General features: G+C 35.8%; 1 protein-coding gene across 2 annotated transcripts in view; it reads right to left on the reverse strand.

The window, feature by feature from the left end:
- Window positions 1-11,567, reverse strand: part of LOC129779789 (guanine nucleotide-binding protein subunit gamma-e) — a 52,072-nt gene extending 40,505 nt beyond the window's left edge. The window contains exon 1 of one of the 2 annotated variants that reach the window (XM_055787493.1): window positions 11,217-11,567. The gene's annotated coding sequence lies outside the window, so the exon portion shown is untranslated. The remainder of the gene's footprint in view (window positions 1-11,216) is intronic. The other variant, XM_055787492.1, reaches the window with a different exon arrangement.
- Window positions 11,568-12,096: the final 529 nt, after the last annotated feature.

A 12,096-nucleotide genomic window follows, 5' to 3' on the forward strand; every position in this document is an offset into this window, starting at 1 on the left:
CTGCGGTTTTGTGTTCGGTTTATCTAATATTATGTTATCCCCAAATTTGTGTTTCTTGTTTCGTTAAATTTCATTTTTCATTTGAGAAAACAAAGATTTGATAACAAGATTTGATTAAGCGGTTACACCCAAGACACCTGCCTCGGGTGTTACCCGGTCAGCTACACCTCTGAGACTTACTCAAAGGCGTTTTTGTTCCATGGGAAACGAATGCCGCAGCTATTTTGTCAATAACTTCCTCAGAACTAATTCATTGTTCAAAATAAGCCTAATTCAGTCCGATATTTCATGCCCCTTATCGGTTACAATACATATCAAGAAAATTCTCATGAAAATCTCAACAAAATCCTTGACCGATGACAGCATTTCTTCCGTTGATTTCTCAATGCTTAACTAACTCATCAATTAACGACCCTGGTAAATAGCGTAAAATTGTCAAGAAGCAGTTTTAATAAACTTTATTTGATATGCACCAGGCTGCAAAATGGTAAATGTTTCACCTATATTAGTTTCGAATTCTGTATCAGCATCTATATTGCGATCAAATTAAAACCTATCATCCCAAAATAACCCTCCATTGTCCCTGATCATACACGATACCAAAACAACACTTTTCTCCCGCATTAGCACCTATCGGTGTGTTTGCATTAACACGGCGGCAGCGAAGGGCGATCGTTTCCCATCGAGCGATTATCTGCACTTAATTTGTTTGCATACAATAGCTGCAGCTGCTCAGCTGCACCGCTTTTACCGGTTGTGCTCTTGTCGGGGCGATCCGCATCGCCATTAGCTGCCACTCAGGGCCCATCACGTTTAGTTTTAGTGAGATGAGACGAACCTCGCCATTCAAACAATCGACGGAACGACGATATTGGAAGTGGGTCGATTGATAAGTTTTCCCATCGACAGTGAGCGAGGCTACATACGGTTAGCGCTAACCACATAACCAAAACAGCAAACATGTGATGTTCGATTGTTACATGCTGACATGCTGAAACGGTGTTATTTTCTTGTGCGAAAAGTATGTCACAGTCACAGCGTTGCGCGTTGAGCTAGTGATGCGTTTGTGATAATTAGTTGTGAATATTTAAAGCTCCATCGGGTTCAGAATACTGCGCTGCATTACATTTCAAACAAATGCTTCGCATTTATACACAATTTCATTACCAGGATTTAGAGTCACCCGTAAAGTCAATTTCTAAAGGTTTTCTACTCAATTCGCTGAAATCACACCATATCAAAATACGACATTGAATTGACGCTGTCAATGAGCGCTTCACTCCACTAGATGACGAAAAACTTCCGACCCAGACCCGTATCGAAATCCTAACGGAAATGTTCCTCGCCTCCTCCACAGCTGCTTTACGATTCTCGAATGATACATTGGTTCATCACGGGGAAAACACCTGTTAGACTACCGGTTGGAGAAAAACGAGTAAACGAATGGTAAACCTCAATCGCTGCCGGCTATACTTTGGTATCCATTTCAATCCCCGTACCGCACTTCCGCATGTGAGTTGTCACACTCACCTTTTGTCGGTGGATTTAACGACAGTGTTTCGAAACGATTTGTCGAATGAGAAAAGGATGAATTGAAATATTTGTTGAATGTAAACTAGAATACACAGCGAATCAGTGACTGCATGTAGAATGATCAAATGAAGGACCGAACATTAATTATCCATTTTAATTGATTGAGTTAGCTTCAAAGTAGATTCCGGGGGCTTTCGGTTCATCCAGCGAATGGAGCTCTATATCTCAAAAAAAGGAAACTTATGTTTTCGAAGCTGCAATTATTTTTTTTTCGGAGTAGCGGCGGTTATGCTATGGAGCAAATCCATTCGAAATCAGTCGACAAATAGCAAAGGGCCTGGCCGGGTAAGTGCCCCCAAACCAAATCACTAGCTGTATAGCAAATATTGTATAGGATATTAAATAAGAAATTTTGACGGTTTATTTGAACCCTTATGTGGTTTAACATAAGATCTATAGTGAAAAACGTACTTTTTCGATTATTTCACGCCATCCTCAAAAGCTTCGAGATAAAAATTTGAAACAAATACTGAATGTGCATCTTAGTACGGTGTAACAAGAAAAATTATCAAAAATTATAAAAAATTAAAAAATTATCAAAAATTTAAGTATTAAAAAAATATTGAAATTTTGATTATTTTTTTTTTGGATTTAGAGATTCAGTACTACTCTAATTCATATTCTAATGTGATCCAACGGCTTTTCTAGATATGTGTGATTTTTTTCAGACTTTTTTCAGTGTTGCACGGTACAATTTTTTTTTATATTTCCGAAGAGTCTGGCCGGGTAAGGGAGTAAAAAGTGCCCCAAACCAAATCATTCGCTGTATGGAAAATATTGTATAGGGTACTAAATAAAACATTTTGACAGTAGTACCAGATATTTGAGTCCTTATATGGTACACCATAAGATCTATGGAGGAAAATGCACCTTTTCTTTTTTTCTCACTCCATTCTCAATAGCTTTGAGACAAAAATATGAAAAAAATACTGAAAGTACATCTTACTGAGGAGTATCAGTCAATATTTCCAAACAATGTTTTCATCAAAAAATCAAATACTAAGAAAACTTTTAAATTAATTTTTATTTTTATTTTGAATTTAATTTTATTAATTTTTTTTTTTGAGTTTCAGTACTACCCTAGTTCGTATTCAAATTTCTTCCTACGTCTATGTTCGGTATATGTGTTTTTTTTTCAGAATTTTCAGAGTGTTTTTCGCGGTACAAAAAAAATTATATATATTATCAGGCATTTTGAAATTTGGAAAAAAAATATTACTTTAAGACCCAATTTTACTCTAATTTTTGTTTAAATGTGTTTGTATGTGTTGTTTTTTCTACATGTAGCTTAATTTTCTCTTGAATTTTTAATAGAATGGGCATTTTAACACTAAGCCTATCGATGTTTCATGTATACCTATTCCTACCACAGCGGGTCAAGTGACCCTTTATAAATAGTGAGCAATGACTCTATTTATATAGTTTTGTTGTGAAAAACATGGAATACCATATTTCTCCTGTATATTTCGACATTTTGGGATAACAATTATTAGCAAAATATTGAAAATAATAATTTTTGACACGCAAAATAGCACTGTAGCTTGGAATGGTTACTGTTAGCTCGCTTGGATAGTCAGCAATACAATTACTAATCATTCACTATTCATTCACAAATACAACAAAATATATAAAGCAATAGCAAAACATGTGTAATGCAATGGTTTTGTATCACAACCACACATACAAATCTTTCTGATATCATATAAATGTTTGCAAGGGTCAAATACCCGTTGCGGTAGTTAGGGCAGACTACAAATATTTCTCAGTTAAAAAAATAACAAGAGAGGAGTATACACTGAAAAATACATTCGATGTTTGTTTGAGCAAAAGTGGTGTAGGTAAATGATGTTGTTACAATGTAATTTGCAAAAAAAAATTGAATAAAAGTTAAAATGGGTCAATTGACCCCTTGTGGTAGGTTTAGTGTTAAATTTATTTTGAATTTAGAGACCCATTACATCTCTATTATTTTTTAAATTTTGTTTTACATGTGTCTAAATTTTGTCGGTATATTTAGAGCATTGCGCTGTACAAAGATTTTTTTCTCGTATCTTAAAATATTTGAGATTATCTTTACATTGAATTTAGATGGTTTACCAAATTCATAGGAGTCAGCAGTACGATGGAGCTCTATGAGAAGAAAAGTCCTTGTGGAAAGATCATTCGGGTTAATGAAAAGAACACTTAAAAAAATCCGAACAATTTTTATTTTTTCATTTTAATCTTACAATTGAAAACCACGAATACAATAAAATAATCGATTCCAATAAAATGAAAATAATAATGCAAACGATGAGGAAAATTATTTTTGTGTCTCGCAATGCTCTTAAAAATTCAGGAAAAACTATGCCAAATGTAGAAAAAAATACACATACTAACGCATTTAAATAAAAATTAGAGCAGAAGTGGGTCTCAAAGTTATATGTTTTTCGAAATTTCCAAATGCCAGAAAATATATAAAAAAATTTTGTGCTGCTTTTATTTAAAATTTTTTTAGTATTAGATTTCTTGATGAAAAAATAGTTTGAAGATATTTATCGATACACCTTAGTAAGATGTACTTTCAGTATTTTTTCATATTTTTGTCTCAAAGCTATTGAGAATGGCGTGAAAGAAAACGAAAAGGTACATTTTTCACCATAGATCCTGTTACGCGCGTTAGAAAGTCTCCCCGCGCGAAGGTTCGGGTTTGCGAGACTTTGTTAACCGACGAAACTGAAAGTACCGACGCGGTATCAACTGTTCTATGGCGGACCAATAAACGCACTTAGATGAGCTTATACTCGGCCTTTCCCGCTTGCTTCTAGTTGCCTCGCTATTAAGAAGGCCTATGATACTGGAACGGAGAAAAGAGTTTCGCTCTTCTTAGTGCACTGGTTAGTTACAGTAGATTCTCTTGGCCTGATCCGACTTCTAGCTAGTTTTCTTACAATTTTGAAGGACTATGCACCTTGAAATGGGACCAATGGGACAATCTTCTGTATAACCAGAGGATTTTCGGATCTTGTCAAAACAGCAGTTGATATTGAACTGAAATTCTAAAATTTGATCTTTTATATACAGAAAATTCTTAATCTAATTTAAAACTAAAAAGGAAGAGAAAGATCTCTCTATCATATTCAGATTACCGAAAATGCATCGGTTTTCCGCTTGACATGCGGGGTACTTTTCCATCTACTTATATTTCTATCCTTCGCTTGTAGTGCTAGGCTTTGCGTGTATCGCGGGTCTCAATATAAACAAGTGCATTATGCTTATACTTTAAATGCCCTGATTAAGTGATATAGCTTGCTCGCGCTCTCCATCAAGGTCATAAAATTCTATTCTCATAAAAAAGCGAAGGAGAGAAAAGACACATGGTTTTCTTCAGGTAATTTATGTTTACATCTGTTTGTTTCGGTCCCGCTATGTGGGGTGATTGAACTAATTTTATCACGGCGGTAACAGATCCTATGGTGTATCATATAAGGACTCAAATGTATGGTATACTTCCAAAATGTTTTATTAAGTACCCTATACAATATTTTCCATACAGTTGGTGATTTAGTTTGGGCGACTTTTTACTCCCTTACCCAGCCAGACCCTTTGGAAATATAAAAAAAAATTTGTAACGCGCAACTCTGAAAAAAATCTGAATAAAATAACAAATATCTAGAAAAGCCGTAGGAACACATTCAAATATGAATTAGAGTAGTACTGAATCTCTAAAAAAAATCATTCAAAATTTCAATATTTTTTTTAGTACAGTAATCATTCGCTAACTGATCCTGTTTTAACTGGTCTGCTGTTTAACTGGGCGAACGTTAACTGATCATTGGACCAGTTAAAAAGCAGAATTACGTAAACAATCGACGCCATATTCAAATAGAAGATTTGCTGTGAGGGGCATTAGAATGTAATTTGAAATGTTGAAAATGAAAATTGACATTATTTTCGCATGACAAAAACATTGATTAAACTACAGAAAAATAATTTTCTCAAATTATATTTTGTACCTGTTGTCGCACTCAATGCGAAACTTCCATTGGAATCCTTTTGTTTATCCAATTACATGAACAATGCGAATCAAACAATTCATTGATGTTTTCCTCGATTTTATTTGACGTTTAACATGCCGGATTTTTCCTGATACAGCGTTGAAAGATACATTCAGTATTTTTTTCAAATTTCTATCTCCAAACTTCTGAGGATGGCGTGAAATATGCGAAAAAGTACGTATTTCACTCTAGATCCTATGTTAAACCACATAGGGGTTCAAATAAACCGCCAAAATTTCTTATTTAATATCCTATACAATATTTGCCATACAGTTGGTGATTTGGTTTGGGGGCACTTTTTACTCCCTTACCCGGCGACCCGACCCTCTTGAATTTTATTGAAACTTGGTATATATGATGGTAGCTACTCAAAATCACTATTTTCATTATCACATACCCAACTTATATTACGGCTGGTTTTTTAGAAAGGCGTATTCAAAATCATTTATCTTTCTTAAAAAAACCTTACTCAAAATCTGGCTGCCCGATTAAAATATAATGTTTGACAAATTTGTTGCACAATTTATGAGCTATCTAGGAAAAATAACATTTTAAATGCACTGTTAAAAAATATTACTCAAAAGTTGAATTTAATATTTTAAACTTTTATATCTCAAAACACATTACTCGATATTGTTTTTTGTATATTTTTATTGGAAAATCCTTCCAATTTAACTAAGTTTAACGCACATTAGTAAAAGTTTCATTGGAAACAATAGTTCCAGACAAGAGAGGGTACGCTATGACACCATGTGTTTATAGTACAAAACAGTTCAAACAATTCTTCGAGAAAAACAATTGTTATTCGAATTAAAATTGATTTGAAAACTATGATAATTGAGACAGTTCAAATAAGTGATAGATCAAATCAGTGAAATAATTGAGGTGGTGCAAAAAAAAGTTTGAAGCTCGAAGGGAAAAAAACGAAGAGAAGACAAAGGTCTGTGCCTGAGGGTACGAACAAAAGCTTGGCGTAGGAATGTTTTTTTCGAACAAATTGTTCTTTTAATTATTCAAGAACTCCTAAATTTAACTAATCTAATGTTCCAAATGGTGGAAAGAGCCGTTTGATGCATGGATTGGTAATCTGCAAGTAGGCTATAAGAGTTGAGGTGGTAAAAGTATTACGGAATCATTAGGCAAAGTATAGTCACCAAGTGGATTTGCGAAAGTGAAGTTAACCCGATTGACTTCTCCGGACTTTTTTGAGAAACATATATGAGTGCGTATTTAAATCACACCCACTAAGATATCACAATCTGGTAAGCCTCCCAAACCTATAAATCGGCAATCAGTTTAGTTTTCTCAGCAAACAAAAAACAGTGACCAAACGATATCTTTGATCACGATTGCATCAAATGTCAGCAACAAGACATACAATGAAGACGTGCATTGAGCGCGGAACGATTGAATGTAATGTAAACTTGTACAAAGTTCTGATAAAAATTTTAACAACATTAAACTTTTTGAAAATCATGTCGAAGGTTTTGGAATAATCTATATAATTAAAAAAAGAAAGCCAAACGTGTTGGTAAGCGCAAAACCCGAGGAAGGAATGGTCCGATTTGAGACGTCTTAATTTTTTTGCACTCGTCTCTCCCCGTAGATCAACATAACGGAGAAGAAAATCGGAAAATTTTTGAAAACCTCTGAAGGATAGTCGGAATATTGAATCCTCATATATTCTACAACTACATCATGATGAGAGTTGTTAGTCCATTTGATGTTTGCGCTAACGAAATCGATGTTTATTCAAAAGTGTAAATTTATTTTCAGACCGAAAAACGCGTGTTTTGACGTTTCTTGAGCATACAAACAACATAAAAATATAAATAGGTAGATAGACTTATTTGCTGCACTTCACCGTAGTTTTTGACAGTCATTTATTGATTTTTTTTACTTTGTATCATAAAAGCTACAAACGGCAAAGTTCATTCGCCTCAACATTGAATAAGTCTGAGAAATTCAAAGATCAATGAACGAATAATTCGAGGATTAAACACATGAACGTTCGCTCAGTAAAAAAACGTCAATTTGGGCGGAACGTTTGTCGGGTCAGCTAGTAGGGTATAATTAACTTCCTTTCCATTGATTCTTCCTGCTGCCGACAAATGGAAAAAAACATATACCTGCCTCATTAGTACGGCTGCATAAAAGCTAAACAAACATTAACTTAAAGTCCTCAAACCTTCGGGTGGTCTTCAAAAGTGTCTAGGAATGCATTTGACTTTTATGACATCTAAGCCAAATAAACTCGGTTCAACAAGCAGTTGTCCCAAATATCTTAAAATTTCTTGAAACGTCGAAATTTACTGTCATCTCGAAAAAAAATTTTTTGTTGAAAATTGGAACTCTGGGACTTCGAAATGCGAAGCACGATTGCACGAAACGTCGATATTTACTGTTATCTCAAAAAAAAACTTGTTGGTCGTTTTTTTTGATTTTCACAAAACTCAGATTTCAACATCTGCGATACTAAAAAATAAAGTCTGTTTGAGCTAATATTTTACATTGGGTATATAATCGTGCAACATTTCACAGCATGTTCCGAATGGAAAATCGAGATAACTAATTTTATTGGCACCCTATACCAAAAGTTTTACCTCGCATTCCGAAAAAACGACCCAGAGTGTCAATTTTTGACAAAAAAAAAAAGTTTTTCGAGATGACAGTAGATTTCATGCAATTTTAAGACATTTGGCCCCCGATTTCCTTTATTTCCTCCTTGGGTGATTTTTCGAATTTCAAACTTTAACCTCTTTGCGCCACTCTCCCTTAAGTCCGATTGAACTGAAATTTGGCATAGGGTGTTTTTTCGAGGTGGTGAACATTTTGCATGGGGTTAATTTTGGGAATTTTAGGGTCGTTTTTTTCCCACACATTCATTGGGAGCCTAATGTCCATGTTTGGTAAAATTTTCCATCTCTCAATGACATGAGACATTTTGGAAATCCGTAAGCAAGAAGTAAGTTTCTCGAAAATTATGAAGCAAAATTAATGGAAATGCATGCCAACCTTGAAACAAGATTTCCGGTTCGTTTTAGGAGATTATTTAGAAGTTGTGCAAGTTGGATAAAAAATTAACAAGAAAATCTCCCGAACCGTATAGAAATCGAATCCGAAATTTATAACTAACTCAATCGAATGTTTCAGCTTATGGGCCAATGAATATCAAATGAATATGGAACTGAAAACTGAATTAAATTGAATTGAATATGAGTATGAAAAATTATTCATACATAGTACAAGCCACACCGTAACAACATAACCATGAAAAACAGAATTTTGCGGAGACATGATTCCGAAAGTAATCAGACATTAGCGTGTCAAATAGCACATTCCAGCCAAATTCCAAAAATTGTTGCCGAGTTGTCAAAGAGACATGAGGCACAGCCTTTCCCTGGTGGTACACGACACGTTTGACGTTTGTCCTGTATCGCTGTCTTTAATCCATCCAGTTGTGAGCAGTTCTTATTGGAATTTTATCAGTTATGTGGTAGAAGCTTATACAGTGATTTGTCTTTAGTTGGACACTTAGTTGTAAAGGGCGAACACGATATTATTGCGACACATTCAACAGGGCATAACTTTTTTACCATTGGGTAAAAATCAACCAAATTTTGCACACTTTCTCATTGATGAGTATTGTCTACATGCTGTCAAACTCGAAGTCGTGTTTTTCGATTCAACGAAAATGGAGGTGAACCAACGCGAGTCGAGAGAACAAATTCTTTCCAAACACCTGGAATTTCCTGACCTGTCGCACCGGCAGTTGGGAAAAATGTTGAACATTCACGAATCAACCGAGTGTTGAAGCCAGTCCAGGAGCGGTTGACGTTGGACCACGGCAAAGGAGCTGGAAGAAAACCGGGACCGGAGAACAAAAAGACGGAGGGAAAGGTGAAGCGGATGATTAAAGCAAATCCCAACGTCTCAAGCCGTGATTTGGCTAAAAAGATCGGCATATCGCAGAGCTACGTCCAGAATGCAAAGAAGAGAGCTGAACTACATACATACAAGGATGAGCGGCAACAATCGACGGCTAAAACTCAAGCACGGAAGCTCTACGAGAAGATGCTGACAAAATATGGCTGCTGTGTGATGGACGACGAAACGTATATAAACGCCGATTTTAAGCAAATTCCGGGGTTGGAGTTTTTCACCGGCAAGAGCAAGTTCGATGTGGACGACAAATTTAAGAAGAAGAAAATTTCGAAGTTCACCTCCAAATATCTCGTTTGGCAGGCCATCTGCTCTTGCGGACTGAGGAGTGAGCGTTTCGTGACAAAGGGCACAGTAAATGGCGAGATCTACAAATCTGAGTGCCTCGAGAAGCGCCTTTTGCCGTTCTTGCAGCAGCACAACGAAGCTCCGCTATTTTGGCCAGATTTGGCATCATGCCACTATTCTAAAAGTGTCCTGGAGTGGTATGAGGCCAGTTCTGTCCATTTTGTTCCAAAGGAAATGAACCCGTCAAACTGTCCGGATCTGCGCCCGGTCGAGCAGTAATGAAGCAATAATAATGAAGCGGGAACTTCGGAAGAGCAAGAAGACAGTCAAAGACGAGAAGGACATGTTAAGAAAATGGAAAAAAAACTGAGAAACTGGTACCGGATGATACTGTAAAGACTTTGATGGAGGGCATCAAGAGAAAATGCGTTCAATTTTACATTCAAGGCTCCATCGATTAATTTTTTTTTTATTTTTGAAATAAATATATGTATAAAACTACCCTAAAATTTTGGTTTGATTCTAAACATTATAAGAAAATTGGCATGACATTTTCGGTGTCGCAAAAATTTCGTGTCCGCCCTTTAAACACTCTTTGTACAAGTTTCTACAACACGAAAAATTTTTAGGAGTGTTTTCAATCATTTTCCAAACATTTTGCTAGATTATGTATTTTTATGTTATTTGATTTGTTAGATTTTCATCAGTTTTCCTGTTTTAAATTGTTTTTCACATTATGTTGTGTTTGTTGATATGTCCAATTACAGGTCGCAATCGCCTCTAATGCGACACTGAGTAGTGCCTCCGTATGTCCAATTAGAGACAAACCACTATAATATAAAATTCTTTCCCAATCAAACTTCCAGGTACCAATTTAATAAAGGCAATTTGAAAAGGAAGTGCAGAAGTTTGTTAAGCGTTTCAATATGTATATTAGAACAAACAATTATAGTGAATAATTCAGTTCATTTCATCACGCTATAATTTGAATTAAAACAAATAGCAATTTATGTTCGAACTGATAATATTTTCTCAATACAACGTAATTATTACATAGCCGAAGAGGTTTGCAGCAACCCACAAAAAACACACTTCCTGTTATCACGGTAATTTTAAACTACTTTGAAATTACTTTGATAATTACAATTTTAGAATTGAGGTGATCATAAACACAATTTCCAAGAACTCGGTAATTATGCGTTCCGATTCAATATGAGAACATTAAACTTTTTTTTTTCTTTTTTAGTCAATCCCAATCGAACACTTTCAATGTATTACAATCATCCAACAAATTTTCTATGAAATGGCTCAGAACAACTGATGCAAACAACAATAAACAAACATTGAAGCACACACCTTTTCAGTGATGACTCCTTCCGTGAAATGCAAATAATCACTTTTTATCAATTGGCACACTGCTGTCTCTTGATAAGCTCGTATCCGTTATCAGCTTGTAGTTTGTCGTTTTGCCACTCAGCTCGGGTTCTTTTTTCTTGTTCCTTCAGTTAATATCGTCACTGGCACTGTTAATCACTTATCCGTCTTATTGGATTGATGCCTCGGTGGTGACAATGTTTTGTCTGGTGGATCCCGCGTAGGTGGCGATCACTAAATCCCAGCACTTCCTAAAATCTACTTGATAATTACACCACCAGCATCGAACTGTTTGCGGCGAGAAACGTTTGACGACTAATTTGAGCGGCCACTTTGACCAGTTTTCCGCCGTTTCACGTTCTTTATCGGTACAGTTTATACTATCTTCTATTTTGTGTGTACGACACATACCTACTACTATTACGACATGGCTTCCCACCGGGGCGCGTTATTATATCTATACCTATCTTCCAAGTACCGGTGGGCACGACGTTATCATGGCACTGACTTCGCGCTGAGGCGCACACGATGTTTCGATGAACTTGTTACGGTCTCGTTCGATGGGAGCTTGTGTGTGCATCATCGCGCGCCAGTTCTCGAGGAAACAGCTGTGTGCGCTGGTGTATGGGCGACAGATACGTCGAACTCGTGATATATCCGGCGTAGCTATTTACTCGTCAGATTCCAACACGTCTATCTGCGAAACGCTCATATGACAAAAGATGTTACAGATTGTGATGGAATTATTTATATTTTTAACCACAACATTTTCGTTCTTAAATATGTTTGCTTTTATTGTTTGTTTTTATTGATAACACAGATTTCGTTCCTTTTTATACTTCACTAGCTGACCCGGCAAACT

This window comes from Toxorhynchites rutilus, chromosome 3 (assembly GCF_029784135.1).
Source record: "Toxorhynchites rutilus septentrionalis strain SRP chromosome 3, ASM2978413v1, whole genome shotgun sequence".
Classification (NCBI taxonomy): Eukaryota; Metazoa; Arthropoda; class Insecta; order Diptera; family Culicidae; genus Toxorhynchites; species Toxorhynchites rutilus.